The sequence below is a fragment of the Hypanus sabinus genome, unplaced genomic scaffold, assembly GCF_030144855.1.
Source record: "Hypanus sabinus isolate sHypSab1 unplaced genomic scaffold, sHypSab1.hap1 scaffold_694, whole genome shotgun sequence".
NCBI classification, from domain to species: domain Eukaryota; kingdom Metazoa; phylum Chordata; class Chondrichthyes; order Myliobatiformes; family Dasyatidae; genus Hypanus; species Hypanus sabinus.
The window spans coordinates 143,178-161,440 of NW_026781546.1; the positions used below are offsets into that span (position 1 = coordinate 143,178).

Genomic DNA, 18,263 nt, shown 5'->3' on the forward strand with positions numbered 1-18,263 from the left:
TAATGCTCAGTGTCAGGCACCTAGCGACTGTAAACACAATCTGCCACATTCTGGTACTTACTCCAGTTTCAGTATTTTGCACTCCGGGTTCATCAGAGCCGCAGACGCCAGTTTCACTCCTGAATCTCCCAGTTTATTGCCCACAATTCTAAACACAAACAGACAAATTGATGAACAAAGTGATTCAAACCGCGGGTCTGGGGGTATTTCTCTCACTCGAATATTTCAGGAAACATTAAACCCTTCAGTCAATCACTGATCGGAGTCCCATCACTGTCAATGTCCCTCACTGACCAGCTCCACGGTATTCACCAAATGTCAGTAATTTCGTCTGTCGGTGTGACCTTATAGGCTCCACACATTCTCTAACGTTCAGGAAAAAAAACCTTCCTGACGTGAGTGGTCAGGAAAGAATGGCGGGAAAAAGACCCACCGGGGAAATCTGGCGTAGGCGGCTAAATAGATGGCGGAATAGTGATGGGAAGTTGGATGCCACAGGAGGAAGTATGTGGGAGAGAGTAATACCACAGGAGGAAGAGGAATGAGGAAGAGGGATCGGACAGGAGGAAGGGGGATGGGAAGAGGGATGCCACAGGAGGAAGGGGGATGGGAAGAGGGATTGGACAAAAGGAAGGGGGATGGGAAGAGGGATGCCACAGGAGGAAGTGTGCGGGAGAGAGTAATGCCACAGGAGGAAAAGGAATGGGGAAGAGGGATCGGACAGCAGGAAGGGGAATAGGAAGAGGGATGCCACAGGAGGAAGTGTGCGGGAGAGAGTAATGCCACAGGAGGAAGAGGAATGGGGAAGAGGGATCGGACAAGAGGAAAGGGGATGGGAAGAGGGATCGGACAGCAGGAAGGGGGATGGGAAGAGGGATGCCACTGGAGGAAGTGTGAGGGAGAAAGTAATGCCACAGGAGGAAGAGGAATGGGGAAGAGGGATCGGACAGGAGGAAAGGGGATGGGAAGAGGGATCGGACAGGAGGAAGGGGGATGGGAAGAGGGATGCCACAGGAGGAAGAGGAATGGGGAAGAGGAATCGGACAGCAGGAAGGGGGATGGGAAGAGCAATTGTATATGGATTTTAGCAAGGCATTTGATAATGTATCATATGCCAAGCTTATTGAGTAAATAAGTAGGCATAAGTAGGATTTGAGGACCAAGAAGTGGTTTCTCCACAGAAAGAAAAAAATGGTTGTAGACGGGTCATATTCTGCATGGAGGCCGGTGTGCCTGGGGGATCTGTTCTGGGACCCTTACTCTTCATGATTTTTATAAATGACCTGGATAAGGAAGTGGAGGGATGGGTTAGTGAATTTGCTGATGACTACAAAGTTTAGGGTTGTTGTCGATAGTATGGAGGGCTGTCAGAATATACAACGGGACATTGATAGGATGAAAACCTGGGCTGAGAAGTGGCAAATGGAGTTGAACCCAGATAAGTGTGAGGTTGTTCATTTTGGTAGTTCAAATATGATGTCAGAATATAGCATTAACGCTAAGCATCTTGGCAGTGTGGAGGATCAGAGGGATCTTGGGGTCCGAGTGCATAGGACACTCAAAGCTGCTACGCCGGTTGACTCTGTGGTTAAGAAGACATACGGTGCATTGGCCTTCATCAATCGTGAGATTGAGTTTAAGAGCCGAGAGGTAAAGTTGCAGCAATGTAGGGCCCTGGTCAGAACCCACTTGGAGTACTGTGCTCAGTTCTGGTCAGCTCACTACAGGAAGGATGTGGAAGCCATAGAAAGTGTCATTTTCAAAGATGTTGCCTGGATTGGGGAGCATGCCTTATGAGAATGGGGAGAGTGAACTCGGCCTTTTCTCCCTTGGATCGACGGACGATGAGATGTGACCTGACAGGTGTACAAGATAATGAGAGACTTTGATCGTGTGGGTAGTAAGAGGCTTTTCCCCAGTGCTGAAATGGCTATCACGAGAGAGCAGTTTCAAGGTGCTGGGGAGTAGGTATAGTGGAGGTGTCAGGGGTAAGTTTGTTACGTAGAATGGGCTGCCGGCGGCGTCGTTGGTGGCGGAAACGATAGGGTCTTTTAAGTGACTCTTGGATGGCTACCTGGAGCTTAGAAAAGTAGAGGGGTTGGGTAAAGCCTAGCTAGTTCTAAAGTAAGGACATGTTCGGCACAGCTTTGTGGGCCGATAGGCCTGTGTTGTGCTGTAGGTTTTCTATGTTTCTAAAACAACCTCTTCTGCAATGTCGCAGAAGGGAAGAAGCAGGCTGTGAACGACAGGAGGAATGGAGACATGCTCACCACTATTGATGTAAACATCACCGAGGATTTTACCTGGTCTGTACATACCGGCTGTGTGGTGCCTCATTCTCCTCAGACGGTGGAAGAAACCGGAGACGGTTGAAGGGTCCTCTATATCTGCAATAGTACCTCTCGGATCCTAAACTCAGTCCCACGATTGCTGAAGGCCAATACACCGTATGCCTTCTTAACCACAGAGTCAAAACACTTTGAGTGTCCTATGGGCTCGGAACCCAATATCCCTCTGATCCCCCACCTGCCAAGAGTCTTACCAGTAATACTAGATTCTGCCATCATATTTGACCTACCAAAATGAACCACCTCACACCTATCTGGGTTGAAATCCATCTGCCACTTCTCAGCCCAGTTTGGCATCCTACTAATGTCCCGCTGTAACCTCTGACAGCCCTCCGCACTATCCACTACAACCCCAAACTATTAAAGGTGTCATCAGAAAATTTACTCACCCATCCCTCTACTTCCTCACCCAGGTCATGAATAAAAATCACCGACCTCAATGCAGAATACGACCCGTCTACAACCTCTCTTTGCCTTCTGTGGGTAAGCCAGTTCTGGAGCCACAAAGTAATGTCCCCTTGGATCCGCTGCACTCTTACGTTCCCAATAGGCCTTGCAAGTGGTCCCTTATCAAATGCCATTCGTGAAATACTACATCTACTGTTCTTCCTTCATCAATCTGTTTAGTTACATCCTCAAAAAAAAAAATCAGGCTGGTAAGGCATGATGTGCCTTTGACGATGAATTGCTACAGGTTTAATACTATCTGATGAGAAAAAAATGTAACATTGTCTAACAGCAGTGTCTGTAAAAAGAATTCACCCGCCTTGGAGGAGTTTCATCTTTTATTGCTGTACAACGTTCAATCACAGCGGATTGAACTCGTCTGTAATGATACGGATCAACAGAAAAAGACTCTTTCGTATCAGTGAAAACAAACCTCTACAAAGTGATCTAAATTAATTACCAATATAAAACACAAAATTATTGATTTTGTTAATATTCAGTACTTTCCCACCACCAAATCATCACAGGTGCAGCCAATTGGTTTTTGAAGTCACATGATTAGTTAATTTGAGATCACCCTGTTCAGTGAAAAGTGTTTCAATTGATTCTGGTAAAATCAATTGTATCTGTATCTGGAAGGTCCGGCTGCTGTAGATCAGGATCCCGGCAAAACTACACCATGAACACAAAGGAACACTCCAAGCAACACCTCGAAAGGTGACTGACAATCACCAGTCAGGAGATTGAAGCATGAAAACGTCCATGTCACTGAATACTTCTTGAAGGACAATGAAGCCAATCATTAAGAAATGGAAAGAATATGGCACAGCTGTAAATCTGCTTAGAGCGGGCTGCTCGCAAACACTGAGTGACCATGCCAGAGGGGGACGAGTGAGAGAGGCCACCAAGAGACCCATGACAACTCTGGAGGAGTTACAAGCTCCGGTATCCGGGATGGGTGGGACTGGGCACACAACAACGGTTGCCCGGGTGCCTCACCGGTCGCAGCTTTATGGGAGGCTGCCAAAGAGAAAGCCGCTGTTGACAGGAACCCACATGGAATCTCGGCTGGAGATTGCCAGGAGGCATGTGGGAAACGCTGATGTCAGCTGGAAGATGTTTCTCTGATCTGATGAAACCAGAATAAGCCTTTTCGGCCATCAGACAAAATCCTACTCTTGGCCGAAGCCAAACAAGACATATAATCAAAAACACACCATCCCTACCGTGAAGCATGGTGGTGGCTGCATCATGCTGTGGGGATGCTTCACTGCAGCAGGCCCTGGAGGGCTTGTGAAGGTAGCGGGTAAAATTAACGCAGCAAAATACACGGGAAAGTTTCCTGCTTATGCAAGAACATCTGCTAAAGATAGGAGAGGGGAGAGAGACTTGTTGATTTGCTATATTATGACTTCTGCGAGGGTTATTTATCTTCTACCATTTTGCTCATTAACATTCCTCAGTGGACAGCTGGAGTGTGCTGGTTTGATGGACACAGTCATTCAAATTTGATTGAGAGCTGAGACCCGGTGAGTAGGGATAAAAGTCAGGTCTGGAGAGACACCCCTCAGACACACCAGGAGACACACCAGTGGACACTGATTGAGTGTTGGAACCCACAGGAAAGGTGGGGGCACCTGAGACCGAACCAGGAGATCGGTCAGTAAAGCTCACAGTGTCAAAGCAGGGCCGGTGGGGACTTGTGTGTGTGTCCACACATGCCAGAGTGACAAGTCTATCACAGAAGAACGGTCTAGCAGAAGGACGAAGAGGTCACAACTGAATGACCACACCGATCCGACAGATTAAGAAAGCAAAATAAGGTTTGAAGGTTTGCCGGACTGTAGCTGTTACATCCCGCCCGCGCTCTCTCTCTCTCTCTCTCTCTCTCTCTCTCTCTCTCTCTCTCTCTCTCTCTCTCTCTCTCTCTCTCTCTCCAACGATTACAATACAACAACCATAACGACATAAGCACTCATGAACTGAACTGAACTTTATACTTTTCTATGACAATTTATTTACCGCTAGACATCGATAGCTTGTTTATTATTGATTATTATTATTCCTACACTTTTAGCTTTATTACTGTTAACTTGTTTTATATGTTTATTTGCATTATTGATATGGTTTTTTGCTTATTTTTTATTAACAAACACCTTTAGTATAGTACCACCAGACTCCAACAAATTCTTCTTTCTCTGCTGGTTAGACACACAGTTACGGGGTACTAACAAATTGGGGGCTCGTCCGGGATTGATAAATAAATTTGGGTGCCAGTGAATCGGGATAAAAGTCCCTTAACTGATCTAGTTGCGTGGATAACCAGGCGGGAAACCAGAAAAGATGGAAATAGACAAATTTCTAAAGAACCCGACTTCGGGGTCATTAGAAGGTGCCGGGAAGGCGGAATTGGTGAGTGTTGGGAAACAATTAAATCATTCAGCGGTGAAATCGTGGATGAGAAAGTTGAATATACAGAGAGCGATAGCTATGCATTATGTATCAGAGGGCGTGTTCCAATCGGCTGTATACAAGTATACGATTTTCTGACATTAGATTCTACCTTTGAAACTTTTTAACATTGGAGAATGATCCCAAAACAAGTAGGGCTGGATGTCACGGATAAAAATCTGGTTGCTGGATAAGACGAGACTCACATCATACCGCTCACTATTCAGTGAGCTAATTCTTATAACTTGCTGATACGAAGAGCCGGGACGGGAAGGGCGGAATCATTGGAATTATTGTCACGTGACCGTTTCAGCCGCTGCACCAGTCTCCCGGACAAGATAAAATAGAGGTTTGTCTGAAGGTTGAGAGTCACACACTGCTGCTTTTCAGATCTGTGCGAAACATGTCTTTAGAAACTGAACCGCCTATAATGTGGACAATGAGTTTATTGAGATCGTAACGCAGAGCAAAGTTGAGAGGGCAAAGGTTGGTGAAAGCGTGAGGCTGCCTATCATGGGCTGGAGGAGTCTAGGTTGAAGTGAGAGAACTAAGCCGCTACGATAAAAAAATGTGTCACACCCTTCAGTGATGTCTCGGAGTGAAGATGTGACACTCGAGAGAGAGATGCCGGAGACACGGATAACGGTCGTATATAAAAAGTAAGAGACGTGTGGCACGGTGGCTTCTTCCACGAGGGTTGTCCTTCTCATGTGTGAATTCCCGGCCAACCGTCCTCTTCTATTCACCAGTGACGTCATCTGACGGAATAAATAAACAATTCATGTTGGCTCTCTCGGCAACTGGAAGGAAATAAAGATGGTGAGATCAAATACGGGCGATATTTACTTATTCGGTGTCAAAGAGAATTTGCAGACAATTTGTCTGTTTCGCAAGGCCACAGGCCCAGGACCATTATTCCTCTGAATAACAATGTTTGCTGCCCGCCGACGCCTGACCCCAGTCCCACAGTGTTACATGTCTCTCATCTGTTAATCACTGGGTAACTTGGCAGCACGCACAGCCGGGGCTCTGCTCAACTCATCGGCTTGGCCATAATGGACATGTTCCCTTTGCAAGTCACATTTTTCATCGACAGCCTCGTGTTCTGCTCACTTACCTCTTCAGATCACTGTAAACAGATCGATCCCCCAGAACCAGTCCCTGTTAAACGGAAATAAATCATTGTGATTAGCAAAAGTTAATAACAAACGCAGTCTGTGAGGGAGGAGAATTGAAAGAACTCCGAAAAGGACGTGGACACATGTAACAAATCGGCTCGGAAAGACCGTGGGACAGAGGGACCAGGTTGTGTTCCACAGTCCAGACTAACACATGATACTTCATGAGTTCATCCGCCATTTCTGCGGCCCCCATTGCCGCCTCTTCGACGTCATTCTCGCTGTCGATTGTCTCACTTCAGGGTCTGTTTCTTACTGTGTGAAGTGGAAACAATTACTTCAAAAAGGGAGAGACGCAAATAATTCCCTCACCGTGTAAGTGGAGTTTCCATCTTGTGCATTGTGCCTTGCGCCCTGGAAAGAGAAATTAAAGATTTATATTGTGACGTTTAACCTTGCGCTCGACAATTGTATTCTGTCTCTCCACGTGTAAACCCCGAGTGTATCAATCTTCGCATTCATTGCTGCTCGGACGCGACCCATCACATTACTTATCTTCTTATCTTTGAAACAATGACTGAGATCATAAACATAATACAAAGATCCAACCTGTTCATCCCTTGAGAGATTTTCATAGGTTCCCGATGAGTTCACGGTGTTTGTATCCAAGGTGCCTGCGGGAACAGTACAGATACGTCACAGCGGTGAAGAGCATCATGGGCCGTTGTTAATACAGCGGATGTCAATGCGGCCACAAAACAAAATGCCAGCGACAGCACGAACTACATTCCCACAAACGCCAGAAACCGGTCACCCCCTGTATAGACGGCCAATAATTTAGGTCAGATACAGAAAGGAAAATACCATACCGCCCCGCCAATGTAATCCTGTGTTGAAAATGTCCACTTATTTAACCGGACAACCCAACAACCCAAGCGACATTATTCGTGACCATTCTCTCGGATGAAACCCTGCAGATTCTGTGCACTAGGAACTGCCATATCTAAATGAAATGTTAAGAGTTCCAGGGGCCCAGTAACAGAACAGATGAAATGCAGTTCACTCACTGTTCCGTCCGGAATCGATGCTCGTGTCGTACTGGGATTGTGGGGGATCTTTGATCCTGAATGAACAGAAACAATGTTCAAAACATGAATTCCGGAGGAGTTGACTTTATTGCGCTGATACACAGAGTGAGAACGGCTCCAATCATTCCATTGCATTCTGCCCGGTTACTCCTTGATACTGTCCCGGTTATCGGGTGCCCGGTTCCAGGCCTGCTCGATCGCAACAACAGTGACCACAATGGGATTAACAGAGAAAGAATTGCTTTGGCCAACTGGATGACGGTTTTCCAGGGGAAAGTGTCTTTCAGACAAATGTTCCCATTTCAGGGGGAAAGCTCAATGCTGATTCTGACCACAGGTGACTCCTGATCTGTGGGATAATTCCGGAACTGCTGATCAATGTAACATGTCCTTGGGAAGATAAACTCTTGTTCCCCTGATCCTGTTCCCGTTTACAACACTGTCCTTTGTCAATATCTTTCAGCCTCGTTCATCCCACCGAAAGACTGTAAGACCATAAGAGATAGGAGCAGAAGTGGGCCATTCGGCTCAGCGAGTCTGTTCCGCAATTTAACCCTGGGCTGATCCAATTCTTCAAGTCGTCCCATGTCCCCTGCTTTTACCCGATACCCTTTGATACCCTGGTTAATCAAGAACCTGTCCATCTCTGTCTTAAATGCACCCAATGACTTGGCCTCCACAGCCGCTCGTGGCAACAAATTCCACAGATTTATCCCCCTTGGTGAAAGTAATTTCTCCGCATCCCGGATCTAAAAGGACGTGCTTAATTCTGAAGTCGTGCCCTCTTGTCCTAGACTCCCCTACCATGGGAAATAACTTTGCAATATCTAAACTGTTCAGGCCTTTCAACATTCGGAATGTTTCTATGAGATCCCCCCTCATTCCCCTGAACTCCAGGGAATGCAGCCCAGACCTTCCTCAAACGGTAACCCTTTCATTCCTGGAATCATTCTCGTGAATCCTCTCTGAACCCTCTCCAATGTCAGTACACCCTTTATAAAAATAAGGAGCCCAAGACTGCACACAATTCTCCAAGTGTGGTCTCACGAATGCCTTATAGAGCCTCAACATCACATCCCTGCTCTTATATTCTATACTTCTAGAAATGAGTACAAACATTGCATTCACCTTCTTCACCACCGACTCCACCTGGAGGTTAACCTTTAGGGTATCTCGCACAAGGACTCCCAAGTCTATTTGCATCACTGGATTTTGAATTGTCTCGCCATCTAAATAATATTCTGCCCGTTTATTTCTTCCACCAAAGTGCATGAACTACACTTTACCACAGCATATTTCATTTGCCGCTTCTTTGTCAATTACCCTAAACTATCTTGCTCTCTCTGCAGGCTCTCTGTTTCCTGAACGCTACCGGTTCATCCACCTCTCTTTGTATCAAGGGCAAACCTAGCCGCAGATCTATGAATCCCTTAGCCCACATCATTGACATACATCGTGAAAAGTAGCGGTCCTAGCACCGAGCCCTGTGGATCTCCACTAGTAATCAGCAGCCAGGCAGAATAGGATCCCTTTATTCCCGCTCTCTGTTTTCTGCCGAACAGTTAATGCTCCACCCACACTAGTAACTTCCCTGCTGTTCCATTGGCTCTTAACTTGGTGAGCAGCCTCATGAGTGGCCCCTTGTCAAAGGCCTTCGGAAAATCCAATTAACCACATCTACTTTATCTCCTTTGTCTACACTGCTAGTAATTTCCTCAAAAGGGTTTGTCATGCTGGCTTTAGCCTATCTTGTCGTGTGCCTCCAGGTACTCCCTAATCTCAACCCTAACTATAGATTCCAACAACTTCCCAGCCACTGATGTCAGTCAATCTCCTTCCACAAAGGCCGTCGGTTCATGTTCCCCCACCAGTAATGCCCGACTCGCCAGTTTCCTCCAGCTCCGGCTTGTGTAAATTGCTTCGGTCATCGGTTCCCGTTAAACCTTCCAATATCCCACTTCTGCAAAATAAAGATCTCCCGCAATAATTAGAAGAAGAAGCGATATTCGGAGAAAAGGGCATTTACCCGCCAATTTTCCTTGCGAATAACCATGCGCAGACTCCGCCGATCAGTCCTCCGGCAAGAGAACCCAGTTCACCCACGATCGCGGCAGCGCCTAGGGTGAAATTGTCGCCTGTTTCTGGGGCTAACACACACACAAAAAAACAACAAATATGTATCTTAGATTGCGCAAACCCGTCTTTTTCGGTGTCAAATGGATTTTATAGAACCTTAGAACATCACAGCACAGAAACAGGCCTTTCGGCCCTTCTTGGCTGTGCCGAACCATTTTTCTGCCTAGTCCGACAGATCTGCACCTGGGCCATATCGCTCCAAACCCGTCTCACCCATATAACTGTCCAAGATTTTCTCAAATGTCAAAAGTCAGCCCGCATCTACAACTTCATCTGGCAGCTTATTCCACACTCCCACCACTCTTTGTGTTCCATTTAATCTTTTCCCCCTTCACCCTTAACCCATGACGTCTGTTTTTTTTTCCCCTAGCCTCAGTGGAAAAAGTCTGCTTGCATTCACTCTATCTATACCCATCCTAATTTTATACATCTCTATCAAATCACCCCTCATTCTCCTCCGCTCCAGGGAAGTCCTAACCTATTCAACTTTTCTCTGTAACTCCGTTGCTCAAGTCCCGGCAACATCTTTGTAAACCTTCTCTGCACTCCTGTAATTACTCCTGTAATTAGGTGACCAAAACTGCATACAATACTCCAAATTCGGACTCACCAATTTCTTATACAACCTCACCATTATATTCCAACTCTTATACTCAATACTTTGATTTATAAAGGCAAATGTAGCAAAAGCTCCCTTTACTACCCTATCTTCGTGTGACGTCACTTTTAGGGAATTTTGTATCTGTACTCCCAGATCCCTCTGCTCTACTGCCCCCCTCAGTGTCCTACCATTTGCATTGTATGTTCTACCTTGATTTGACCTTCGGAAGTGCAATACCTATCACATGTCCGCATTAAACTCTATCTGCCATTTTTCAGACCATTCCTCCAACTGGTCCAAATCCCTCTGCAAGCTTTGAAAGCTTTCCTCACTGTCCACTACACCTCCAATCTTTGTATCATCAGTGAATTTGCTGATCCAATTTGCCACATTCTCATCCAGATCATTGAGATAGATGACAAATAACAATGGACCCAGCACTGATCCCAGTGACACATCACTAGTCATTGTTCCCATTGTCACTGACACAAGGGTGAGTTCCTGCCCTGTCTGCAGGAGATTGTTCCCATTGTCACTGAGACAATGGTGAGTTCCTGCCCTGTCTGCCGGAGATTGTTCCCATTGTCACTCACACAAGGGTGAGTTCCTGCCCTATCTGCAGGAGATTGTTCCCATTGTCACTGATACAATGGTGAGTTCCTGCCCTGTCTGCCGGAGATTGTTCCCATTGTCACTGAGACAAGGGTGAGTTCCTGCCCTGTCTGCAGGAGATTGTTCCCATTGTCACTGAGACAAGGGTGAGTTCCTGCCCCGTCTGCAGGAGATTGTTCCCGCTGTTCACCAGGGGACTGACAGAGCATTTTCAGGTTTAAAACAATATTTTAAACAACTAGACGCTCCGGTACAATTCGGACCTTCTTTTACCCATCTATACATTGAGAAAGTATGTTTGTTATAGTGCTTACCGATACAAAAAAAATGAATGTTGTTATTCACCTGTGCAGCCGCAGTAAACTTGCACGTATGTCTCTCCAGCGCCACCGCTGAAAGAGTTGCTGGCGATGCACTTGTACGTCCCTGCGTCGTTTCTGTTCACAGTGATTACAGTCAGTTTCGAGTTGCCGAAAGATGTAAATACTCTGTCTTTTTCCTGGATGGGTTGGTTATCCTTGAAGCATGTCTGTGTCTGAACAGTGCCCGACGCGTCACAACTCAGTGCGATGGTGTCGAGGTTTTCCAGGGGAGTGGAATCATTGGTCACCACGGCAACCCCACTCACTGGCTCTGTAAACACAATTAAAATGCAAATAGTTTTTCACTTGCTTTTACCTACAACACGTCCGCAATATTTGGATGCCGCCAACTGAAGATTGTCTACATTCATAGCTCTTATCCCCCATGCCTTTCGATATCAGGTTTCATTCCTGATTGAACTAAATTCCGGCACAGAGTTTAAAGTTTTACAGCTGTCACTTACGGTGAACAACATATTTACCATATAACCATATGACAATTACAGCACGGAAACAGGCCACCTCGGCCCTTCTAGTCCGTGCGGAACGGTTACTCTCACCTAGTCCCACTGACCCGCATTCTGCCCCTAACCCTCCATTCCTTTCCTGTCCATATACCTATCCAATGTTACGTTAAATGACAATACCGAACCTGCCTCTACCACTTCTACTGGAAGCTCGTTTCACACAGCTACCAGTCACTGAGCAATGAAATTCCCCCTCGTGTTACCCTTAAACTTTTGCCCCCCAGTCTCAACTCATGTCCTCTTGTTTGAATCTCCCCAACTCTCAATCGGAAAAAGCCAATCCACATCAACTCTATCTATCCCCTCATAAATTTAAATACCTCTCTCAAGTCCCACCTCAACCTTCTACGCTTCAAAGTGTACTTTTTCAACCTTTCCCTGTAACTTAGATGCTGAAATTCAGATAACATTCTAGTAAATCTTCTCTGTACTCTCTCTATTTTGTTCACATCTTTCCTATAATTCGGTGACCAGAACTGTACACAATACTCCAAATTTGGCCTTACCAATGCCTTGTACAATTTTTACACTACATCTCAACTCGAATACTCAATGCTCTGATTTATAAAGGCCAACATACCAAAAGCTTTCTTCACCACCCTATCCACATGAGATTCCACCTTCAGGGAACTATGCACCATTATTCCTAGATCACTCTGTTCTACTGCATTCTTCAATGCCCTACCATTTACCATGTATGTCCTATTTGGATTATTCCTACCAAAATGTATCACTTCACACTTAACAGCATTAAACTCCATCTGCCATCGTTCAGCCCACTCTTCTAACTGGCCTAAACATTTCTGCAAGATTTGAAAACCTGCTTCATTATCCACAAAGCCACCTACCTAAGTATCACCTGCATACTTACTAATCCAATTTACCCCCCCACCCCCATCGTCCAGATCGTTAATGCAAATGACAAACAACATTGGACCCAGGACAGATCCCTGAGGCACACCACTAGTCACCGGCCACCAACCTGACAAACAGTTATCCACCACTACTCTCTGGCATCTCCAATTCAGCCACTGTTGAATCCATTTTACTACTTCAATATTAATACCTAAAGATTGAACCTTCCTAACTAATCTTCTGTGCGGAACCTTGTGAAATGCCTTACTGAATTCCATATAGACAACATCCATTGCTTTACCCTTATCAACTTTCCTCGTAACCTCTTCAAAAAATTCAATGTTTGTCAAACATGACCTTCCACACACAAATCCATGCTGACTGTTTCTACTCAGACCCTGTCTATTCAGATAATTATATATACCATCTCTAAGAATACTTTCCATTAATTTACCCACCACTGATATCAAACTGACGGGCCTATAATTGCTAGGTTTACTCTTAGCACCCTTTTGAAACAATGGAACCACATGAGCAATACCCCAACCCTCCAGCAGCATCCCCGTTTCTAATGACATTTGAAATATTTCTGTCAGAGCCCCTGCTATTTGTACACCAACTTCCCTCAAGATCCTAGGGAATATCCTTTCAGGACCCGGAGATTTATCCACTTTCATCTCCATTAAACGCGCCAGTGCTTCCTCCTCTTTAATCGTCATAGTTTCCATGACTAACCTACTTGTTTCCCTTACCTTACACAATTCAATATCCTTCTCATTAGTGAATACCGAAGAGAAGAAATTGTTCAAAATCTCCCCATCTCTTTCGGCTCCACACGTAGCTGACCACTGTGATTCTCTAAGGTACCAATTTTATCCCTCACTATCCTTTTACTATAAATATAACTATCGAAACCCTTCGGATTTATGTTCACCTTACTTGCCAAAGCAACCTCATATCTTCTTTTAGCTTTTCTAATCTCTTTCTTAAGATTGATTTTACTTTCTTTATATTCCTCGAGCCCCTCATCTCCTCCATGCTTCCTGTATTTATTGCAGATATCTCTTTTTTTCCGAACAAGTTTCCAATATCCCTTGAAAGCCATGGTACTCTCAAACTTTTAACCTTTGCTTTCAACCGAACAGGAAAATAAAGATTCTGTACACTCAATGAGCTCCATTTCTCTATTATATCCTTCCCATAGAACAAGTTGTCCCAATCCACTCCTTCTAAATCCTTTCCCATCTCCTCAAAGTTAGCCGTTCACGAATCGAAAATTTCAACCCTGGGTCCAGTCTTACCCATCTCCACAATTATATTGAAACTAATAGCATTGTGATCACCGGACCCGAAGTGCTTCCCAGCACATACCGCCATCACCTGACCTATTTCATTCCCTAACAGAAGATCCAACAGTACCCCTTCTCTAGTCGGTACCTCTATGTATTGCTGCAAAAAAACTATCCTGCACACATTTTACAAACTCCAAACCATCCAGCCCTTTTACAGTATGGGCTTCCCAGTCTATGTGTGGAAAATTAAAATCTCCCACGATCACAACCTTCTGCTTACTACAAATATCTGCTATTTCCATGCAGATTTTCTCCTCCAAGTCTCGCTCCATATTGGGTGGTTTATAATACCACCTTGTAAGTGTTATTCCATCTTTCCCGTTCTTCAATTCCACCCAAAAAGCCTCCCTTGACGAGCCCTCTAAGCTATCCTGCCAGAGCACCGCTGTAATGTTTTAAATGCAGCTCAGCATTTAACACCATCATTCCCGCATCCTGACTGAGAAGTTACTGAAGCTGAGCCGCCAGCTGTCCCCGTTTCATTCGCAAGAGGAAATCTTGCAGCTCAGTTTCATATCTTCAGTTCTGTTAACTGTTGGGCAACGCTCTCCATTTCTGTTGTGTCCTTGAATCACACTGGTGTTGATGCTTGCAGAGTTTCCAACGGGGAAACACGGAAGTACATTGGAACAGCAAGGGCCCCTCACGCACACCTCTTGTTGGTCTGTAACTGGCGTTGGAGTTGACAGTGATGAGAGTTTTGAATCCATGGTCGGATCAGTACTCCTGTGATCAACGCGCTTCAGACTTCCGCCGCCTCCTGTGAAGGAAGTCAAACCCTCACGAAACTGTGGTTTGTATCTTAGCAACCGACTGTTGCAATTCAATCCACCACTGATGCACATTTCCAGTCTACGTGTTCATGCCTTCCGAGAAGGGGACATGTTCAGGATGTATGTTGAGCAATTTCGGAAACAGAATCAGCTTATTACGGCCAAAAAGGCAACGGTCTGCGAGCTGGTGTTTCAACATCTCTGCCTCTGATCTCAACGAGCATAGTGTACTAATCAACGGTTGGTTCAGCAAAGACACTAACAGTTAGAGTCACACAAAGCTGAATCAGGACCTTTGCCCCAACTGGTTTATCCCACCGAATATTCTGCCTGAGGTGGTAGCATTTACTCGCTCTTGTTTCATCGCAATTGACCAAATCGATTTTAAACAACCCGATTACGTCCGCATCTACCAATCCCTCCGGCTGATCTTTCTACATCAGCATCAAGCTCTGTGTGAGATCTTTGATTGTCGCCACCGCTTGAAATGAAACCCCTTTCATCTTTGTTGCCTTCTCTGCCCTGGAAACTGATTAACAATTTACATCCTGTCTGTACCTCACCGTTCCGTTCAACTCTTTACGATCACCAGTCGGTCTTAAGGACTTCAAAAGAGAACTATCTTATCGATCCTCTCTCCCCTTAGTTCACATGACCCACATTCGGTAAAATCCCCCTGTCTAGTCCCTGCGCAGTTCCTAACTTAATATCACCCATCATGCAATCGCAAGAACTCTATCAGGCTTGTTAGACACGATCTGCCCTTCACAAAGCGATGCTGACTGTCCCTGATCAGACCGATTCAGAACCCCACGGAAATATCACCCGAACATTTGCCACATTTCTTCCGTACCTTCCCCTGAGAAGATCTGTTTCCAATTTATCACTATCTCCTAAATGCACTCCCACTAAGAGATCTAACACCTGACCAAGTTAATTTCCCAATACCAGATCAAGTACAGCCTCTCCCCTTGAAGACCTATCTACAAATTGTATCAAGAATTCTTCCTGAACACAGCTAACAAACGCCACCCCATCTAAACCCCTTGCTCTATGGAGATGCCAATCAATATTTGGGAAATTAAAATCTCCCATTACGAGAGCTCTGTTATTATTACACCCCTCCGGGATCTGTTTCTCTGTCTGCTCCTCGATATCGCTGTTAATACTGGGCGGCCTATAAAAACACCCAGTAAAGTTATTGACCCTTCCTGTTCCTACCCTCCACCCAGAGGGACTCCGTAGACAATCCCTCCATGGCATCCACCTTGTCTTCAGTCGTGACACTATCTCTGATCAACAGTGCCACGTCCCAGCTCTTTTGCCTCCCTCCCTGTCCTTTCTGAAACATCGAAAACCCGGCACTTGATGTAATCACTCTTGCCCCGACGCATCTACGTCTCTGTAATTGCCAGCACATCATATCTCCAAGTACTGATCCAAGCTATAAGCTCATCCGCTTTGTTCACGTCACTCCTTGCATTAAAATAGACATTTTAAATAAACATTTAGGCTGAGCGTGTCCCTTTCCTATCACCTGCCTTTCCTCCGTCTCACACTGTCTATTTGTAAGCCAGCCGCTTCTTCCCGAGTCTCTTCAGTTTGGCTCTCACCCGTCAGGAATTCAAGTTTAAACTCCCCCCAGTAGCCTTAGCAAACCTCCCCACCAGGATATTGGTCGCCCTGGGAATCAAGTGCAACCTGTCCTTTTTTGTACTGGTAACATCTGTCCTAGAAGAGGTACAAGTACCCCGTTCCTGCCCTCTCCACATATCCTTTGACCCTGCTATCTGTAAGAGCTCTATCTAATTCTCTCTTGAATGCATCCAGAGACTTGGCCTCCACTGCCTTCTGGGGTAGAACATTCCACATATCCACCACTCTCTGGGTGAAAAAGAGTTTTTCCGCATCTGAGTTCTAAATGGCCTACCCCTTATTCTTAAACTGTGGCCTCTAGTGGGACTCACCCATCAGCGGGAACATGCTTCCTGCCTCCAGCGTGCCCAATCCCTTAATAATCTTATATGTCTCAATCAGATCCCCTCTCAGCCTTCTAAATTCCAGTGCAATCAAGTCAATCAAGATTTGAATACGTCAGTGGAATCCGGCTGATTAGACAACCAGGATTTGAATAGCCCGGACTCAGCAGAAAGCCGCTCGATTGGGCATTCGAGGTCGGGTGACCAAGCAGTTCGAAAAGCTCAAACAAATAAACAGAGCGGTAGCAAGCGGAGCGGCCAGTGGACGAGTGGAGCGTTGAGGCTTTGACTCAAGAGGCTTCGACGAGAAGAGTCGGAGGACGAGCTTGTTCCTAGTTAGTCTTTACAATGCCTCCTGAGACGGTGATGTGCCTCTCCTGTGAGATGAGGCAGTCTTGGGGGAAATCCCCGCTCCCGCAGAGTCACATCTGCCAGAAGTGTATGCGGCTGGGCGATCTGGAAGACCGTGTGAGAAATCTGGACACTCAGCTGGATGACCTTCGACTCACAAGGGAGAATGAGGCAGTCATAGATGAGAGCTACAGGGAGGTAGTCACACCTAGGCTGCCGGAAGCAGGTCGTTGGGTGACAGTCCGAGGGGGGAAAGCGAAGGAGAGTAGACAGGTAGTGCAGAACACCTCTGTAGCCATTCCCCTGAATAATAAGTTCACCGTAATGGATGCTGTTGGTGAGGACGACCGACCAGGTGTGAGCCACGGTGGCAGGGCCTCTGGCACTGAGTCTGACCCTGTGGTGTAGAAGGGTGGGACGGAGAAGAGGAGAGCTGTCGTCATTGGAGACTCCATAGTTAGGGGAGCAGACAGGAGATTTTGTGGACGTGTGAAGGAAACCCGCATGGTTTGTTGCCTCACAGGTGCCAGGATCCGGGATGTCTTTGACATCCTGGTACGAGAGGGAAAGCAACCAGAAGTCGTGATACATATTGGTACCAATGACATAGGCAGGAAGAGGGATGAGGTCCGTAAGTTTCGGGAACTCGGCAGAAGGCTGAAGAACAGGACCTCAAGGGTGGCGTTCTCAGGATTGCTGCCAGTGCTACGTGATGGTGATGGTAAGAATTGGAGGAGATGGCAGTTGAATGCGTGGCTGAGGAGTTGGTGCAGGGGGCAGGGTATACGATTTTCGGATCATTGGGATCTCTTCTGGGGAAGGTGGGACCTGTACAGATTGGATGGGTTGCACCTGAACTCGAGGGGGAGCAATATCCTTGCTGGTAGGTTTGCTAGCATGTTTCGGGAGGGTTTAAACTAATTTGCAATGGGGATGGGACCCGGAGCGATAGAGCAGTGAAAGAAGTGCATGGAGTAAAGACAGATCTGACATATAGAGAGACTTTGAGGAAAGAGAAGCAGAATAAAGGGATTAAAGGTAGTAACGTAGAAGGGCTAAAGTGTGTGCACTTCAATGCCAGAAGCTTCAGGAACAAAGGTGATGAACTGAGAGCTTGGATACATACACAGAATTTTGATGTAGTCGCCGTTACAGAGACTTGGCTGGCACCAGGGCAGGAATGGATTCTCAATATTCCTGGATTTCAGTGCTTTAAAAGGCTTGGTGGGGAGAGGAGGAGGGGTGGCATTACTGGTCAAGGGT

At 46.0% G+C, this 18,263-nt stretch overlaps 1 long non-coding RNA gene across 1 annotated transcript; it reads right to left on the reverse strand.

Moving 5' to 3' along the window:
* Window positions 1–6,329: 6,329 nt before the first annotated feature.
* Window positions 6,330–9,601, reverse strand: LOC132389887 (uncharacterized). Its single transcript, XR_009510716.1, has 5 exons — window positions 9,479–9,601; window positions 7,432–7,487; window positions 6,974–7,038; window positions 6,737–6,778; window positions 6,330–6,407 (listed from the first exon to the last, which is right to left on the reverse strand). It is a non-coding gene; the product is annotated as an uncharacterized LOC132389887 (long non-coding RNA).
* Window positions 9,602–18,263: the final 8,662 nt, after the last annotated feature.